We start from the raw sequence: 17,711 nt of genomic DNA, 5'->3' as shown, positions 1-17,711 counted from the left end.
CTGGAATATTTCATTCAGTGATATCTAGGATGTGGGATTTTACCTGTGAAGTGAAAACCGTTCCCGGTGACTACCTCTTGAAACTCATCAAGAGAATGCCAAGAGTGTGCAAAGCAGTCATCAAAACAAAAGGTGGCTACTTTGAAGAACCTAGAATATAAGACATAATTTCAGTTGTTTCACACTTTTTTGTTAAGTATATAATTTCGCATGTGTTAATTCTTAGTTTTGATGCCTTCGGTGTGACTGTACAATTTTCAGTAAAGGCACAGATGATTGGCCTCGGGGAGACCAAAACAGCCTTTTACTAGGCACTGCTCCTAATAGCCAGATTCCTACTCCACACTGATGAGGGGCAAACACCCCGAAACAGCTGTCTGTGGATGGATACCATGCTTGGCATAGGTGGTTTTCCTGTATTGGATGTTTTCCTTTATTGGATGCTGCCCTTCCCGTGCTTGTTCCTTCCCGGGGAAAGGCAAGGCCTGGCTATTCACTGCTTGCGTTGAGAAACACGTGATGGTGTCTCCGCAGCTATCCTACATGCATGTACAATTTTCAGTCATGAAAACACAGAAAAATCTTTGAATGAGAAGGTGTGTCCAAACATTTTGTCTGTACTGTATATGTATATGTATATATATATATATATATATATATATATATATATATATATATATATATATATATATATACCCTCACTGGCCACTTTATTAGGTACACCTGTCCAACTTCTTGTTAACACTTAATTTCTAATCAGCCAATCACATGGCGGCAACTCAGTGCATTTAGGCATGTAGACATGGTCAAGACAATCTCCTGCAGTTCAAACCGAGCATCAGTATGGGGAAGAAAGGTGATTTGAGTGCCTTTGAACGTGGCATGGTTGTTGGTGCCAGAAGGGCTGGTCTGAGTATTTCAGAAACTGCTGATCTACTGGGATTTTCACGCACAACCATCTCTAGGGTTTACAGAGAATGGTCCGAAAAAGAAAAAAAATCCAGTGAGCGGCAGTTCTGTGGGCGGAAATGCCTTGTTGATGCCAGAGGTCAGAGGAGAATGGGCAGACTGGTTCGAGCTGATAGAAAGGCAACAGTGACTCAAATCGCCACCCGTTACAACCAAGGTAGGCCTAAGAGCATCTCTGAACGCACAGTGCGTCGAACTTTGAGGCAGATGGACTACAGCAGCAGAAGACCACACCGGGTACCACTCCTTTCAGCTAAGAACAGGAAACTGAGGCTACAATTTGCACAAGCTCATCGAAATTGGACAGTAGAAGATTGGAAAAACGTTGCTTGGTCTGATGAGTCTCGATTTCTGCTGCGACATTTGGATGGTAGGGTCAGAATTTGGCGTAAACAACATGAAAGCATGGATCCATCCTGCCTTGTATGGAGCATCTTTGGGATGTGCAGCCGACAAATCTGCGGCAACTGTGTGATGCCATCATGTCAATATGGACCAAAATCTCTGAGGAATGCTTCCAGCACCTTGTTGAATCTATGCCACGAAGAATTGAGGCAGTTCTGAAGGCAAAAGGGGTCCAACCCGTTACTAGCATGGTGTACCTAATAAAGTGGCCGGTGAGTGTATATATATACACACACAGTATACAGCAAAGCCCAGGGAAGTCAGGGGAAAAAGAGACGGAGAAATGAACATCATGAGAAAGAAAAGTAATATGGTCCCAGATTAGGATAACGCCGCAGTAACCGGAATAAAGAATAATAGTAACATAGTAGTAAAGAAATAATGATAGGGATAGTAGTACTATACTAATAAAGAAATCATAGAAATATAGTAAAATAGTATATTACTAATGTAGTAGCATTGTAATAAAGAAGTAATAATATTAATATTGTTAAAAAAATGTAAAATATTATAATATCATAGAATATAGTAGTGACAGAGTAAATGAGTGAAAGACCAATACAGCGATATAATAAAACAGTAACAACGTAGTAAACGGGATGCAACAACCTAATTCTGACTCCAATAATAGAAGACCTTCATCTGGGACCCCCATGATCACTACAAGGGTCCTGATCCCCATTCTTCGTCACTCCTCTGGAGCAGCATCCATCAATGGCCCCTCTGGTTGTCAATCAACTTTCCCCGATGTGGAGGATTTATAGATTTCATGGTGGTGGTGACTAGGGTTGAACGACTTTGACCTTTTTAGGGTCGAGTCATGTTTCGCGAAACCCGACTTTTTGAAAAGTCGAGTCGGGCGAAATCGGCCGATTACTGCGAAAAGTCGAGGATCGGCCGGAACACGAAACCCTATGCACGTCAATGGGTATTTTTTTTTTTCTCTCTCTCTCTCTCTCTCCTCCGTCCCATATTCCCCTCCGTCCCATATTCCCCTCCGTCCCATATTCCCCTCCGTCCCAGCACAGAAAATCTCGTGTTACACATTGCAAATCCCTACTGCGCACAAGCGATAAAATGATGATAGCCGTGCACGCCCCTAACCCCTATGTCATCACTCTGCCCACACTCCTTCATTGGCTGAAAAAATGGCGCTAAACGCGTCATACGAAACGCGACTTTGGCGCCAAGATCGCGTACCGCATGGCCGACCCCACACAGGGATCGGGTCGGGTTTCATGAGACGCCGACTTTGCCAAAAGTCGGCGACTTATGAAAATGAACGATCCGTTTCGCTCAACCCTAGTGGTGACCTCTAATAATAATATTCTCTGACTGATTAATCATCTCCTTTCCCTGGTGGATCATCTTCACTTTTCTCCCAATGTGATGAGTTTATTAATCTCGGATTGGATGTCATTAATATTCCCTTATTTATACCATTAATGCTTCACAGACCTGGGAATAAATTATGGATTTAGTTTTAGCGACCCCAGGTCGGTATGGTGCTCGTCCCCTGTCACATCGCATCATCGCACCAGATATTCCGATGGATGAAATCTGGCGGCCGGCTCCATTTCCTGATCATTTATCATGACTTTCGCACCATCGATTCCTCACCTGAAATATGGGAAAAGTTGTGATTCCTGTGTCACGGTCTAAGGCTCCAGCGTCCGACTCCTCGGGAAGAAGAGTCCAATACTGTAGATGGTGGCTGGGTAATAGCGCTGGTGCCTATGTGCACTCTGTAATGTCTCTGTAGTCACTGAGGCCTCTGCATTATACCAATCTGCTGCATTTACCCCCTGACAACTATTATCCTGCATCGGCACAAATATTCGAGTCCATGCTTTGTGCCACTCCACCATAGTTCACACAGTCATGTGACAGCTGAGCTCCTCCTGTAGCACTGAGAGAAGTGTCCCTGGGAGCCAGAGAGGTGCTGCAGGGATCATTTTGGAGAAGTAACATAAGGGTCACAGTTCAGTTGTTGGCGCGCTCCTTCTTTATTGAACATCAGGACAGTCGGCGCACAAGGAGAGGCACTAGATACAGCAGAGAGCATAAAACAGCAGAGTCCAGAGGAGCAGAAGCTGAATGGCCAAGTGATAGCTGAGCCAGACGAGGACTAACATGGCTTCTTTATCCATACCGAGTCCTCCTGAGAATGTCTGCCTGACAGGATTCATCAACTGATAACCAAGGAACAAAGGGTCCTGTATCACCGGCTGAGTATCTGGTAGCACCAGAGAAAAGAGTCAACTGGTGAAGTTGGGGGAGACCAGAAAGTATCCAAAAGGACCTAGTGGACTGGCAGCATGACTATCCTGAAAGTATTCAGAGAGCACCTAGTGTACCGACAGCTTGTCTGGGGTCCAATGGGTAACGCTTCTCCTTATGGAGTGACACATATCTGACATGACAGAGTAAAGAGGCTTATAGGCCATGTAATGCTCCTCTGGGAAATAAGTATGCAAATTGTCCCTTCAGAGATGCAAAGGACTGGAACTCTAGCACCACCTACTGGAAGCAACAATCCAAACAGTCAATATTGATCCTTTTAGGAGCCGTGCCACATGATCCTAAGTCATGTGACAAGGTTCGTTAACCCCTTCACGCTGCAGCCCATTTTCATTTTTGCGTTTTTGTTTTTTGCTCCCCTGCTTCCAAAAGCCATAACTTTTTTATCTTTCAGTCAATATGGCCAAGTAAGGGCTTGTATTTTTGCAGGACGAGTTGTGCTTTTGAACAACACAATTGGTTTTACAGTATCATGTACTGCAAAATGGGAAAAAAATTCCAAGTGCTGTGAAATTGCAAAAAAAGTGCAATTCCACAACTGTTTTTTTTGCTGTTTTTTTACCATGTTCACTGCAGTGTACTGACTGCAAGACTAACCTGAAAGTCTCTGGAGAGAGTCTGGTGTACTGACTGCCAGACTAACCTGAAAGTCTCCAGAGAGTACCTGGTGTACTGACTGCAAGACTAGCCTGAAACTATCCAGAGACCACCTGGTGTACTGACTGCAAGACTAACCTGAAAGGATCCAGAGACAACCTGGTGTACTGACTGCAAGACTAACCTGAAAGTATCCAGAGAGCACCTGATGTACTGACTGCAAGAATAACTTGAAAGTATCCAGAGAGCGCCTGGTATACTGACTGCAAGACTAACCTGAAAGTTTCCAGAGAGCGCCTGGTGTACTGACTGCAAGACTAGCCTGAAACTATCCAGAGACCACCTGGTGTACTGACTGCAAGACTAACCTGAAAGCATCCAGAGACAACCTGGTGTACTGACTGCAAGACTAACCTGAAAGTATCCAGAGAGCACCTGATGTACTGACTGCAAGAATAACTTGAAAGTATCCAGAGAGCGCCTGGTATACTGACTGCAAGACTAACCTGAAAGTTTCCAGAGAGCGCCTGGTGTACTGACTGCAAGACTATCCTGAAAATCTCCAGAGAGCACCTGGTGTACTGACTGCAAGACTAACCTGAAAGTCTCCAGAGAGCACCTGGTGTACTGACTGCAAGACTAACCTGAAAGTCTCTGGAGAGAGTCTGGTGTACTGACTGCCAGACTAACCTGAAAGTATCCAGAGAGCACCTGGTGTACTGACTGCAAGACTAACCTGAAAGTATCCAGAGAGCGTCTCGTGTACTGACTGCAAGGCTATCCTGAAAGTCTCCAGAGAGCACCTGGTGTACTGACTGCAAGACTAGCCTGAAAGTATCCAGAGACCACCTGGTGTACTGACTGCAAGTCTAACCAGAAAGCATTCAGAGAGCACCTGGTGTACTGACTGCAAGACTAACCTGAAAGTATCCAGAGAGCACCTGGTGTACTGACTGCAAGACTAACCTGAAAGTATCCAGAGAGCACCTGGTGTACTGACTGCAAGACTAACCTGAAAGTATCCAGAGAGCGCCTGGTGTACTGACTGCAAGACTATCCTGAAAATCTCTAGAGAGCTCCTGGTGTACTGACAGCAAGACTAACCTGAAAGTCTCTGGAGAGAGACTGGTGTACTGACTGCCAGACTATCCTGAAAGTATCCAGAGAGCACCTGGTGTACTGACTGCAAGACTAGCCTGAAAGTATCCAGAGACCACCTGGTGTACTGACTGCAAGTCTAACCAGAAAGCATTCAGAGAGCACCTGGTGTACTGACTGCAAGACTAACCTGAAAGTCTCCAGAGAGCACCTGATGTACTGACTGCAAGACTAACCTGAAAGTCTCTGGAGAGAGTCTGGTGTACTGACTGCCAGACTAACCTGAAAGTATCCAGAGAGCACCTGGTGTACTGACTGCAAGACTAACCTGAAAGTATCCAGAGAGCGCCTCGTGTACTGACTGCAAGGCTATCCTGAAAGTCTCCAGAGAGCACCTGGTGTACTGACTGCAAGACTAGCCTGAAAGTATCCAGAGACCACCTGGTATACTGACTGCAAGACTAACCAGAAAGCATTCAGAGAGCACCTGGTGTACTGACTGCAAGACTATCCTGAAAGTCTGCAGAGAGCACCTGGTGTACTAACTGCAAGACTAACCTGAAAGCCTCTGGAGAAAGTCTGGTGTACTGACTGCCACACTAACCTGAAAGTCTCCGGAGACAGTCTGGTGTACTGACTGCCAGACTAACCTGAAAGTATCCAGAGAGCACCTGTGTACTGACTGCAAGACTATCCTGAAAGTATCCAGAGAGCGTCTGGTATACTGACTGCAAGACTAACCTGAAAGTATCCAGAGAGCACCTGGTATACTGACTGCAAGACTAACCTGAAAGTTTCCAGAGAGCGCCTGGTGTACTGACTGCAAGACTATCCTGAAAATCTCCAGAGAGCACCTGGTGTACTGACTGCAAGACTAACCTGAAAGTCTCCAGAGAGCACCTGGTGTACTGACTGCAAGACTAACCTGAAAGTCTCTGGAGAGAGTCTGGTGTACTGACTGCCAGACTAACCTGAAAGTATCCAGAGAGCACCTGGTGTACTGACTGCAAGACTAACCTGAAAGTATCCAGAGAGCGTCTCGTGTACTGACTGCAAGGCTATCCTGAAAGTCTCCAGAGAGCACCTGGTGTACTGACTGCAAGACTAGCCTGAAAGTATCCAGAGACCACCTGGTGTACTGACTGCAAGTCTAACCAGAAAGCATTCAGAGAGCACCTGGTGTACTGACTGCAAGACTAACCTGAAAGTCTCCAGAGAGCACCTGATGTACTGACTGCAAGACTAACCTGAAAGTCTCTGGAGAGAGTCTGGTGTACTGACTGCCAGACTAACCTGAAAGTATCCAGAGAGCACCTGGTGTACTGACTGCAAGACTAACCTGAAAGTATCCAGAGAGCGCCTCGTGTACTGACTGCAAGGCTATCCTGAAAGTCTCCAGAGAGCACCTGGTGTACTGACTGCAAGACTAGCCTGAAAGTATCCAGAGACCACCTGGTATACTGACTGCAAGACTAACCAGAAAGCATTCAGAGAGCACCTGGTGTACTGACTGCAAGACTATCCTGAAAGTCTGCAGCGAGCACCTGGTGTACTAACTGCAAGACTAACCTGAAAGCCTCTGGAGAAAGTCTGAGGTACTGACTGCCACACTAACCTGAAAGTCTCCGGAGACAGTCTGGTGTACTGACTGCCAGACTAACCTGAAAGTATCCAGAGAGCACCTGTGTACTGACTGCAAGACTATCCTGAAAATCTCTAGAGAGCTCCTGGTGTACTGACAGCAAGACTAACCTGAAAGTCTCTGGAGAGAGACTGGTGTACTGACTGCCAGACTATCCTGAAAGTATCCAGAGAGCACCTGGTGTACTGACTGCAAGACTAGCCTGAAAGTATCCAGAGACCACCTGGTGTACTGACTGCAAGTCTAACCAGAAAGCATTCAGAGAGCACCTGGTGTACTGACTGCAAGACTAACCTGAAAGTCTCCAGAGAGCACCTGATGTACTGACTGCAAGACTAACCTGAAAGTCTCTGGAGAGAGTCTGGTGTACTGACTGCCAGACTAACCTGAAAGTATCCAGAGAGCACCTGGTGTACTGACTGCAAGACTAACCTGAAAGTATCCAGAGAGCGCCTCGTGTACTGACTGCAAGGCTATCCTGAAAGTCTCCAGAGAGCACCTGGTGTACTGACTGCAAGACTAGCCTGAAAGTATCCAGAGACCACCTGGTATACTGACTGCAAGACTAACCAGAAAGCATTCAGAGAGCACCTGGTGTACTGACTGCAAGACTATCCTGAAAGTCTGCAGAGAGCACCTGGTGTACTAACTGCAAGACTAACCTGAAAGCCTCTGGAGAAAGTCTGGTGTACTGACTGCCACACTAACCTGAAAGTCTCCGGAGACAGTCTGGTGTACTGACTGCCAGACTAACCTGAAAGTATCCAGAGAGCACCTGTGTACTGACTGCAAGACTATCCTGAAAGTATCCAGAGAGCGTCTGGTATACTGACTGCAAGACTAACCTGAAAGTATCCAGAGAGCACCTGGTGTACTGACTGCAAGACTAACCTGAAAGTATCCAGAGAGCACCTGGTGTACTGACTGCAAGACTAACCTGAAAGTATCCAGAGAGCACCTGGTGTACTGACTGCAAGACTAACCTGAAAGTATCTAGAGAGCACCTGGTGTACTGACTGCAAGACTAACCTGAAAGTATCCAGAGAGCGCCTGGTGTACTGACTGCAAGACTATCCTGAAAATCTCTAGAGAGCTCCTGGTGTACTGACAGCAAGACTAACCTGAAAGTCTCTGGAGAGAGACTGGTGTACTGACTGCCAGACTATCCTGAAAGTATCCAGAGAGCACCTGGTGTACTGACTGCAAGACTAGCCTGAAAGTATCCAGAGACCACCTGGTGTACTGACTGCAAGTCTAACCAGAAAGCATTCAGAGAGCACCTGGTGTACTGACTGCAAGACTAACCTGAAAGTCTCCAGAGAGCACCTGATGTACTGACTGCAAGACTAACCTGAAAGTCTCTGGAGAGAGTCTGGTGTACTGACTGCCAGACTAACCTGAAAGTATCCAGAGAGCACCTGGTGTACTGACTGCAAGACTAACCTGAAAGTATCCAGAGAGCGCCTCGTGTACTGACTGCAAGGCTATCCTGAAAGTCTCCAGAGAGCACCTGGTGTACTGACTGCAAGACTAGCCTGAAAGTATCCAGAGACCATCTGGTATACTGACTGCAAGACTAACCAGAAAGCATTCAGAGAGCACCTGGTGTACTGACTGCAAGACTATCCTGAAAGTCTGCAGAGAGCACCTGGTGTACTAACTGCAAGACTAACCTGAAAGCCTCTGGAGAAAGTCTGGTGTACTGACTGCCACACTAACCTGAAAGTCTCCGGAGACAGTCTGGTGTACTGACTGCCAGACTAACCTGAAAGTATCCAGAGAGCACCTGTGTACTGACTGCAAGACTATCCTGAAAGTATCCAGAGAGCGTCTGGTATACTGACTGCAAGACTAACCTGAAAGTATCCAGAGAGCACCTGGTGTACTGACTGCAAGACTAACCTGAAAGTATCCAGAGAGCACCTGGTGTACTGACTGCAAGACTAACCTGAAAGTATCCAGAGAGCGCCTGGTGTACTGACTGCAAGACTATCCTGAAAATCTCCAGAGAGCTCCTGGTGTACTGACAGCAAGACTAACCTGAACGTCTCTGGAGAGAGACTGGTGTACTGACTGCCAGACTATCCTGAAAGTATCCAGAGAGCACCTGGTGTACTGACTGCAAGACTAACCTGAAAGTATCCAGAGAGCGCCTGGTGTACTGACTGCAAGGCTATCCTGAAAGTCTCCAGAGAGCACCTGGTGTACTGACTGCAAGACTAGCCTGAAAGTCTCCAGAGACCACCTGGTGTACTGACTACAAGACTAACCTGAAAGTATCCAGAGAGCGCCTGGAGTACTGACTGCAAGACTAACCTGTAAGTCTCTGGAGAGAGTCTGGTGTACTGACTGCAAGACTAGCCTGAAAGTATCCAGAGAGCACCTGGCGTACTGACTGCAAGACTAACCTGAAAGTCTCCAGATGATTTCTAGTGTATTAACAGTAGAACTACACAGAGTATCCAGAGTCCACCTGTGAACCAAGTGCATGACTGGTCTGACACCATCCAGAGGACGTCTCTTGTTCTGACCGCACCACTAGCATTCAGGTACATTGTGGTGTTAAATAGATCTTACATTCTAGGTGACTAAAATTCTCATGCTTAAGTCCCATCCCCTGAGCCACCCAAATCCCGATGGGAAAGCACAGGAGACATTCCTGGAATGTAATAAGGGGAATAGTCTGCACCTTTCACCGGCCACCTGTGGACTGCACGTCACGAGCATTGCCAGTCCCTGCAATCACCGGATCGTCTGATCTCCTCTGGTCTCAGAACCAGGTAGGGATCAGCTTCCACCTGATGAATCAGATGGATATTATGGAACCAGAGCGCGGGTTTCAGAATCGACATGACAGATTATAATGGGATTCATACTGGACTGAAGTGTTGCTGCACAATGAGGCGTATCTGCCATTCAGGAAGCTGGGTAGCTGCCCCCCATGCACTTTATAACAGTGTTTCCAGGGGTCTTTGCATGTGCGGGGTCCTCCAGCGTCTCCTTCCTGTGCAGGTTGCTGGGTTCAGGCGTCTTCCTGCAGCGACTTCTGTTCTCATGCCCCGAAGGTTTAATGTGGATGATCTCTCCGCCACATTCCCTGGCACAGGTCCATGCTCCCCGTGGCAATCACTGAAGTCACTTAACACAAAGTAACAGAACCACAAAATGGAACAAACTCTGTAGAAACAGCAACACAACCTCAGCAACAATGTAACAGAGTGCAGTCAATGCTACAGCACAAGTGTAACGTCTCACATCCGGCACATCACACGAGCTCGCTCACACAGCCGCCATCATCATGGGGTATCATCAGCTCTGGGGAACAAACTGCTCAATGCCTCCAGTGTTGTCACCCAGCTCTCCACAGGTCTCACAGGTCTCTGGAGTTCTATCACTTTCTTCATGAACCAGGAGGCTAAGGATGAGCAGGGTTTTGGCCCATGACTGTGGTGCAGTGCAGGAAATTGCTCTCCTCCTTAGTATCATTTCCAGTCGTCTCTCGCTCCAGCCGCCATTTGTCTTCATTTGGTTCTTTATTTTTCTTGTCATTTACAAACTTTCCTTAACGATCTCTGATGAGTCTTTATCATCTCAATGAAAAGGTCGAAGCCGTTTTCACTTAATAAACGACGCTCAGATTTAGTCTTTGTGGAGAGCGCGACCAAAGAGGGGGAGCAAGGCGCGAGACCCCAATCCGAGGCACGGTCACTCCAGTAATCCCTGCAGTATAAAGTCACGGAGGTTATAAGGAGCTGTCCATGGGTGGATTATGATCAGATGATGCCCTGATTTCCCCGCAGAGGAATTAACAGCTCTATAGAGGGAGATATTGGCTGAAATCTGCAGGGCTTGTGGCTTCAGGTTGGGTAACTACCACCATACATGTAGGTAGACTGCAGCGACCCAGTAAAACTATTCTCCCACAAAGTGACGCCACACATGGATATTCCAAATATAACTCGTTTATTATTTTTTATGAAATAACTTGCTCATATCAAATTCAATTTTTTCTTTGGCTTAAAATTTAAGGTCGCAGCTTAAAATCGGCAAACTTTGCCAACCAATCGGGTGTAGGGAGATTGTCTGCCTTCCGGTCTCCCGGTGCAGGTATCGTCACCACCATAATCTCCACCCATTCCGCGGCTGTGACTGAAAAGAAAAAAACAAAACACAAGGGAGGGAGGGAAAGCAGGTCCGGGTCGGGGGGAGGGAAAGCAGGTCCGGGTCCGAGTGAGGGGATCCGGAAAAGCAGGGAGGCGCGCCCGCCCCTTTTTTGAATAAGGCCACGCCCCCCGGCGGCCCGGCCTGCAGGAAACCAGCGTCGTCACCCCGTGGGAGCCGGGTAAGAGCCATGTCAAGGCCCTGCAGTCAGGGGACAGCGGGAATACCGCGGTGTCCCACAGACTGCAGCGACCCAGTAAAACTATTCTCCCACAAAGTGACGCCACACATGGATATTCCAAATATAACTCGTTTATTATTTTTTATGAAATAACTTGCTCATATCAAATTCAATTTTTTCTTTGGCTTAAAATTTAAGGTCGCAGCTTAAAACCGGCAAACTTTGCCAACCAATCGGGTGTAGGGAGATTGTCTGCCTTCCGGTCTCCCGGTGCAGGTATCATCACCACCATAATCTCCACCCATTCCGCCACGGAGTAGCCCGTGACATGAGCTATGACCCACCCAAAGAATGGAGCGCCTGAACCACCCCTTCCCGAAGACCATCCAGGAAGATATCCAAGCCGGCGTCATTAAGATGGACCCCATCCGATAGGAGAAAACCAGAATTATCCCCCTCTAATCGGTGGTGCCTCACCACCACACTATTCTTAAACCTGATGAAGCGAGATATCCGCTGGTTTAATGTGCGTCTAGATCTTTCCATGGCGCTCAGCTCCCTGGCGCCTCGCCAGACCAATCTAGGAATCAACTCAGACCAAACTAAACGCATCACTGGAAAGAAACCTGGAAGTTTGTCCAAATCAGCTCTCATCAGGGTCAACAGCTCGGCGAGAGGAAAAGAAGCCAGATCGTTCCCTCCGGCATGAATCACCACCACTGTCGGGGAGGACGCTACTCGTGCGATATGCACAACTTCCGGAAGGACTTGGGACCACGTAAGACCCCTCGTTCCACGCCAGATGACGTCCATTCCTGTCAGACCAAGCAAACGACCTCCTGGGCATAATTCCGCACGTCGTGCTGCCCAATATATGTAAGAATGGCCCACCAGCCATATGCTGGGCCGCATACCATCTGAAAACCAAGACGAAAGTGTTGTTAAACAAGGCGAAAATCGAGCTAGGAAAAACAAAAAACGCCCGTACCCCGCATAACAGTGTATACTTGGCGAACGACCTACAGCACTAATTTGGGCCTGATATACCTGGTGAAACAGTGGGACCTCCATCTACCAACCCTCTGAATATCCGATTCAAAAAACCCCGCCCTGGAGGCTTCCGTTGCTGCGCCGATCCTAAACGAATGGGTACCAAAGTCTGCCGCGGGCAGACCTAAAAACAACAACGCCTGTCTAAGGACCGCCAAAAACTGGCACGAAAAAAGGGGAGACGTTTTCGTGGATGAATAATTGTGGCCCGCTGCTCCTGACCTGCATATAACTTTTGATCAAAGCTAATGGGCAAATCGCCCCCTCGATGGCAAAAAGAGGGAACCAAGTGCCCCTGCCTTCCTGGTCGGTTTTGGATCTCCGTACCCTCACCCTCAAACCGTCGTCGCAGACCACTATGTCGTCCAGCTGCAGGCCGCCTGCCCTGCAGCGGGACGAGGGGAGTATCTCGCTGACCCGCATAGCCCCGAAAAAAGCCAGGCCGAAAGACGCTGAAATCAGCGTAGCTTCGTAAGTGGAGTCGCAAACGGTAATCGAAACCCTGACTAAATCGGACAGGAGAGAGAAGGAGATGGGCCTCCGTTGGTCGCACTGCGCGCTTGCCCGACGCCAGCCTTTCAGTACTTGCCCGATCAAGAAATGTTTGGTTGAATCGGGCCAATCGCGTAGTTTAAAATGAAAAGCCACACCCGATATGCGGTTGCGGCCACTGCTCCCGAAACCCCAGAGGCCTGCAAACGAGCTAGGAAAGCCAACGTGACCTGAAGTCTCAGGCAATCCGAAATACCTACCGGTTTCTCAGCTGCCAAACTACACCACTCATCCCATGCCTTACCGTATGCTCTCCAGGTGGAAGGAGCGATGGAAGACCTTAACAGAGGAATTAACTCTCCAGGACATCCCAGACCGAATGAGGGCATTCCAGGATTCGCTGTTGTTCCCTTGGCAGCCGACCACACCGCACCTGTGAATCAGACCGAAGATTGACATTCGTAAAGCAGTCATCCATACTGTCATAGGCGCTCGCCTTTAACCATGTGTTGGTCTCCAAGCATTTCAACACCGTGAACCCGATGACCTTTATGACCAGTAAGGAGGAAGATGACAGGAAATTAATGGCGTGTATAGCCTTGTCCGATATGAGCTGCAGACGAATACGCTTGTTGCATAAAAACTGACCCCAAAGCTCCATAGCTGCCGCCAGGGGGAACAACTCCGTTAACACCGAGTCCTGGTTCCAGGCTCTGGCTACCCAAGATTCAGGCCATTTGTCAACACACATCTGTTCCCTAAAACTGACGCAGAAACCCGCCGTGTCCGCTGGACCAAGTCTGAGGCCCAGGGTGTCGCTGTCGCATTCATCCTCCTGAAAACACGTTTTGCCGTTGTAGGAGAAGAGAAAACGCTGCCATATGATCAGATCACTGCGTAGCTGAGCAGTGATCCTAATCCTGTGGTGAGGTTGCCTTACGCCTCTCGTGGCCAGGATCAACCTGCGAGAGAAGATTCTGCCCATTGGCATAATCTTACAGGCGAAATTCAGGGACCCAAGGAGAGATTGCATTTGGACTAGGGTTACCTTGCCAATCGCTAAACACCCCGCAATTAGGTCTAAAAGCTTTGCAATCTTGTCTTGGGGCAACCTGAACTCCATGGCGACCGAGTCAATTTCGATCCCGAGGAAAGTGATTACTGGGACAGGACCGATTGTTTTTTCTGGGGACAGGGGAACTCTGAAACGGGACATGACATCCTTAAATTGGACCAAGGCCTGGGAGCACGATTCCGAATTAGCCGGACCCACGAGTAAAAAATCATCGAGGTAGTGCGTAATCGATGGCAAACGCGTCACCTTGCGAGCAACCCATTCCAGAAATGTGCTGAACATTTCTAAATAATGGCAGGAAATTGAGCATCCCATAGGGAGACATGTGTCGAAGTAGTATTTGTCCTCGAACCTGGCTCCTAACAAGTGGTAGCAGTCCGGGTGAACCGGGAGCAGCCGGAATGCGGATTCGATATCCGATTTGGCCATGAGGGCACCAGGCCCAGATTTTCTGACCATTTCGACGGCTCTGTCGAAAGGTATGTACGTTACCGCAGTGTCGTCACCGGGGATGCCGTCGTTCACCGATCTGCCTTTTGGGTAGGACAGGTGGTGGATTAGCCGGTATTTACCTGGCTCTTTCTTGGGAACAATGCCCAAAGGGGAAACCCGTAAGTTATAAAAGGGGGGGGACTCAAAAGGGCCCTGGAAGCGACCCGCTTGAATTTCCTTATTCAATTTGTCATGCAGGATAACTGGGAAATCCCTGGCCGATTTTAAATTAGGGGACGACTGGGGTTTGTTTGAAAAAACGAAAGGGATGAAAAAACCGAAAGAAAAAACGAAACTTAGCTGCGCTGCAGCCGGTTTATTGGGGTATCTGGCCAACCACGGTTCCATGCTTTTTATGCTCACCGGCGTCAGATGGTTCACCCCCTGCGGGTGTCTTATTGCCGGTCGTTTTTTGAGGGGGTCTGGAGCATTTTGATGCCGAGTGGGTTCCCCCACACGCGGAGCATTCGTGCTTGTATTTGCACAATCCGTAAAATTTGCAGTGACCCTCGTTGAAAAGCCAACAAGTGCCAGGTCTTCGTATGACCACCGACCCTGCGTTGTTGGCCGGGCCGGCGGGCGACCTGGGAAAGGGCTGCAGGGACTTCTGGGACATCATCAACCGCAACCATGAGTCGGTGGCTTTTACCCCCCACCCCAAGTGTGGATTGACAGCTAGCCGGCGGCGGAAATCTTCGTCATATTTCCACCATGCCGAACCGCCATGGGACTTATATGAACTGTAGATGCTGTCCATGTAAATGAAGAGCTCGGAACAGCGTTCCGGGTGTTTCTCTCCCATCACGCAGCCTAGGACCGCGAAAGCCTGCAGCCAATTGTTAATAGTTTTGGCTACCTTCGGCTTCCTGTCATAAACTCTTTCGCCTACTCGTCTCTCCTTATCCACCGAGTGCTGCTCGGTGGATACGAGGGACCAAATGTCGATGAAATCGTTAGCCCAAATTTGTTCCTTTATGCTGATGTCTAGGTGTGACCCTAAGGGTGGAACGCCGCAAAACAGTCCATCTTTGTAGATATCCGGGCGGGTGGGGGGGGGGGTTTTGCGGCGCCGCGGGTTGCAGCAACCTGGAATTTACGAAAATCCTGCCGCCGCCCGTGCTAAAAGGAGGCGCATCCGCTACATTACCCTATTAACCCTATCACCGCCCCAAGCGCCAGTAAAAGCGTACTCACCGGGTTGCATACTGGGTTCCGGGCGACTCTGTTCCTGAGATCCGTAGATGGTAGCACTTCACCGCTCGATCCGGGACGTGGACCTGTGTTGTGATGAACCATGTCGACGAGACCGGCTGGATGAACTATCCGACGAGGATGGGGAGCGCCACCTTGACGACCTAGAGAGAAATTACCGCACACTCAATATTGGTATGATGCAAAAAAAGGTTTATGCCAATTTTATTCAAGAAAAAACAAAAAGTGATAGTTGCCACATAGATTATAAGGTAGAGCCAAACCCGACGTTTCAACCCTCCCGGGCCTTATTCATGGGGTTACTCTAGTCCCTTGATATACATGCATAAAGGTGGCAGCAGTTGGGGAGGACAAAGCGATCCCAGTATTTTAGAGCATAACCTTATGATGAGGCCAGTAGGGGCTGCTGTCCCAGGTAAGTATGACCTATTTAAGGAGGGCCATGTAGTTCATGACAAGCCTGAAGGAAGTCTTTAGTGTGGTCAGCGGCGCATCCCGCGTCTTGCTGTGCAGTCCTGGATGGAGGCTTGGAGACCTTTGTCACCCAAAGGTTGTGGAGTAGGGGAAAACATCTCCTGGGATTCCTCCATCCCTTCGGCCTCCTGCGACGAAGCAGAAGCCGCTGACCCTTGGACCCCCCCCATACCAGCACCCGCCAATGGCCCCGGTCCTGCTGCGGTGCCCAAAGGCTGTAGCTGAGCGCTTCTTCCCCAAGGGAGTGTAGGAGCCCCGGGAGCGGTGCCGACAGTTTTTTGTATGGCCCCCTCCTGTGCCTGCCCGACCACTGCTGCTGTGTTGTGCTGCCCGCCCACGTGTAAGGACGCGCGCGCGCTTGAACCGCGCGCGCTCCTCTTTGAAAGTAATGGCGGGCTCAGGCGTGCCGGCGGCCGGGAGGCTCTGCCAGATCGCCGCCCGCCCGACAGCATCGCCTGGCTCGCTGCAGGGAGGGAGCCGCTCGCGGCCAATAGCGCCGCCAGCCATTCGCTGCCCTCCCTGCTAATCTTCTCCCTCACCGCCTCCTGGAGCGGGTCCATGTTACCAGCAGCCCAAAGCAGGTCCGGGTCCGAGTGAGGGGATCCGGAAAAGCAGGGAGGCGCGCCCGCCCCTTTTTTGAATAAGGCCACGCCCCCCGGCAGCCCGGCCTGCAGGAAACCAGCGTCGTCACCCCGTGGGAGCCGGGTAAGAGCCATGTCAAGGCCCTGCAGTCAGGGGACAGCGGGAATACCACGGTGTCCCACACATGAACGGGAAAGTCTATCTTCTGTCCACGCTGCACAGACTTCTTAGGCTATGTGCACATGATGCGGATTTACTGCAGATCCGCAGCGTTTTTTTCCGCGCAGAAACGCTGCAGATCTGCAAAGTGATTTACAGTACAATGTAAATCAATAGGGAAAAAAAAAATGCTGTGCTAATGGTGCGGAAATTTCCGCATGGAAAACGCAGCAGAACAAAAGTAGCATGTCACTTCTTTTGTGTGGATCTGCAGCGCTTCTGCACCCTTCCATTATAGATATCCGCAGTGGTAAAAACTGCAGAAAATCCACAACAAAAACACACAAAATCCGCATAAAAAATGTTTAAAATCTGCACCTGTGCTTTCTGCCAGGAGATGTGGATTTTGTGCAGAAATTTCTGCACCCCAATCCGCAATGTGTGCACATAGCCTTAGACCTGCTGTACAATATACTGCTTCCCCATATTGTACAGACTTGTTCATCTTTTGAATAAATGCATTGATTCCAATGTTAAACAGATTAGTTTTACTTGCTATACAATACACTGTCCCTCCTTGTAGCTAATCTAAGGCACAACACCCTACCTCTTTAGGCCAGTCTCACACGTCCAGATAATTCCGGTACCAGAAAAATCGGTACCAGAGTTATCCGTGTCCGTGTGTCCGTGTGCTCACGTGGCACATCAGTGTGGCACATGTGTGGCAGCCGTGTGCAGCCCGTGTGCCGACTGAGTACCACACGGACCGTGCAGGAGACAGCGCTACAGTAAGCGCTGTCCCCTGCTTTGGGTGCTGAAGC

General features: G+C 49.0%; 1 long non-coding RNA gene across 1 annotated transcript; it reads right to left on the bottom strand.

Moving 5' to 3' along the window:
• Positions 1 to 11,790: 11,790 nt before the first annotated feature.
• Positions 11,791 to 15,728, bottom strand: LOC143761474 (uncharacterized). Its single transcript, XR_013212265.1, has 3 exons — positions 15,658 to 15,728; positions 13,201 to 13,329; positions 11,791 to 12,271 (listed from the first exon to the last, which is right to left on the bottom strand). It is a non-coding gene; the product is annotated as an uncharacterized LOC143761474 (long non-coding RNA).
• Between the last annotated feature and the right edge of the window lie 1,983 nt (positions 15,729 to 17,711).

This window comes from Ranitomeya variabilis, chromosome 1 (assembly GCF_051348905.1).
Source record: "Ranitomeya variabilis isolate aRanVar5 chromosome 1, aRanVar5.hap1, whole genome shotgun sequence".
In the NCBI taxonomy this organism is placed as follows: Eukaryota; Metazoa; Chordata; class Amphibia; order Anura; family Dendrobatidae; genus Ranitomeya; species Ranitomeya variabilis.
This window is presented reverse-complemented; position numbering and strand designations above follow the sequence as displayed.